Raw genomic sequence first — 2835 nt, 5'->3', positions numbered from 1 at the left:
TCATGTTGTCAGAAGGGACCATTCCCTGGAGAAGGATGTCATGCTTGGTAGGGTAGAGGGTCGGCGAAAGAGGGGGAGGCCTTCAACGAGATGAATTGATATGGTGGCCACGATGATGGGCTCAAGTATAGCAGGGATTGTGGGGCTGGCGCATGATCAGGCAGTGTTTCGTTCTGCTGTGCGTGGGGTCGCTATGAGTTGGAAACAACTCAATGGCACTTAACAACAACAACAGAACACTAAGCTCAGCACACATCCTTCTCAAGTACATTTACTCTAGAGCTACTATAGTCCTACTACAAAGGCTTGACACATTTGGTATCTCTTGTGTGTCCCAGGCACTCACATAAGACTGTTCATTTAGGCTGGTAACATCTCCTAGTTCTGTGTAAGCCCTAGAAATTATTCATTTTACCTTTTCTCATTCTTGCCTGACATCACAGAATTTCATACGATGAATGTGCTACTTAGTAATTCACAAGAGAATCAAGGAAGAGCCTAAGCAATTTTCTGACAACTTTTGCCTGTATAAATCCATCTTCTCTGGTACTCTTTCTTATCAATTCGTGTTATCAATTCCTGAACTTTCACCTCCTTGAACTCTAATTTCTGTCATCTCAACTCAGCAATTACCACCATTCTCTGCTTAGATTTTCCCCTCCTTGCATCACAGTCTGCTAAATTCCTCTATGTGGAAAGCCAGGACTACTGGTCCACCTCCACTGCCTGAAGAGTTGTTTCACATATTTAATCCAATTTTCTACTTGCTTATAGCAGGATGATAAGTTTAGTTCTAATTACTTCATCATGCCTGATGGTTTTTTTTAAAATAAGTGTTGTTCATTAAGGTGTCTATACTCGCTGAACTATCTTGACAGAAAGTGTCCTGCTAAAATTTCATCCTTTGGATACCAGTCATCTTTAATATAATCTTTGGGTATCATATGTGGATGACCTGACATGAACTCATGAAGCCCATGGAGGCCATAAGCCATTAAGGGCAAGAATCTTAGAATCTTGTACTAGTTGAATATCAATCTAAAAGGGACCTAAAATATCACTACTCCAATCCTTTGTTACAAGAGGCAGAGTAGGAACTGACTAACTGTGCATGAAATCTTTTCCTCTTCTTCTTGGCACAAAACCGGAATACATTTACCAACCTCATCTTAAGTATGGCCATATACAGTGGTGTCACTAGGGTTGGTGTCACCAAGGCAGTAACTCATGATATCACCCACTCCAGGGACCTCTTCCTGTACCAGACCATACAGAATTTTTGATAATGTTTATTACCAATTTAATCATAGAATAATATGTGATGCATATAGTGCTAAATTGCCTAAATGTAATATTTCTTAGTTTATATGAATACTGACAACAAAATTGTTTTTTAAAATCTGCATTGAATTGCATTGTTAGTTGCAACATTATTTATTAGTAACTGAATGGAAGACTTTAAAAAAATTTTCCCCTTCTTTTACTCTAATTACTACTTCATCTTCAAATAAAGTTATTGATACAGTTTCACAAATACTAATTACCATAATATTGTGATTAGAACACCAGAAAGTTGGACAAAATCAGAGAGTATAAAAATGCAGGCAGCAATGAAAACAACAGAACAAGCTTGTAGCACATCCAGACAAAACTGTGATCTGAAACATCATTGTACTTGGGTAATAATGACAGCTCCGATCTGAGCACATTAGAAGATTTAAAAGCAAATAAGAAAGATTTTCAAAATGGCTTCTCTTTAGTAGTCCCCATGCTAATTCCTGCTAGCATCTTAATGTCTGAAAAACTAGGTGCAGCAGTTTGAAATAGGGATTCTGGTGTTCTGAACAACTCATTGAGTTAGAGTGTGCCAAACTCATGGGAGTAGAATTAGAAAGAAGAAAGGAGTAGGGAAAAAATAACACAAACAGGAGAATCTGCCCGGAGGATCGCTGACTGGCAGGCAAGAAAGGCCATCGGAGACCTCCCTGGGGTAGGGGAGAATGTGTACCACACCAGAGAATGAGAGGCCACCCCATGGATCTACCTTCAGCACCTGTTTTTATTGGTAAACTTGGTTCTGCTGGGTGAGAGCAGGCATTTCTCTCACTCCAGCATGGCTGAAACCCAAGCAGAGAGAACATTAACGCCACAAGTAGGCAGGCCCTGGGAAAAACTCCCACAGCAGATCACAGTATGCTTTTTGGCATGAGGGGGCCAGTACTTGACTTTGTTGGTAAACTTGGGTCCACTGGGTGCAAGCAGGCAGTTCCCTCGCTCCAGCACAACTAAAGCCCAAGCGGAGAGATCATTGGTGCCATAAGTGCACAGGGAGGAACTCACGCAGTGGATAGTGGAACTGGGTAGTTATATTAGGTCAGCCCTTTGGCACAGAAAGTTCGTGAGAACAGGGTTTTTACATGTGTCTGAACACAGCAGAAAGTGGCAGCTACCTAAGAAAGTGGCAGCTACCCACCCAACAATTGGAGTTTTTGCTGAACTTGAGCTTCAGGCCTGTGAATTACACTATAAGGCCATCATTAGCAGCCTGCTCAAAGCCCTAGAAACTGCTCCTGGCACCTTGGAGCCTTTCTTTGTTCTCTCTTCTCCTCCCACTTTCTCCGCCCATACCCTCACTCATGCAATAGAAAAATCACATTCAACCATAGCTGCAGGGGATATCAAGCTCAATTGACATAATGTACTATATAAAACATTGTTCCACCTCCTACTTTGGTGAGTGGCAACTGGGATCTTAAAGCTAGCAAGCTGCCATCTAGATGCAACGATGGGTCTCTCCTCATCAAGAGCAAAGAAGAAAGAAGAAAACCAAAATTA

This window comes from Orycteropus afer, unplaced genomic scaffold, assembly GCF_000298275.1.
Source record: "Orycteropus afer afer isolate SDZICR_OR568_19922 unplaced genomic scaffold, OryAfe1.0 scaffold00025, whole genome shotgun sequence".
Lineage (NCBI taxonomy): Eukaryota > Metazoa > Chordata > Mammalia > Tubulidentata > Orycteropodidae > Orycteropus > Orycteropus afer.
The sequence above is the reverse complement of the archived record's forward strand: the minus strand, read 5'-3'. Positions refer to the sequence as shown.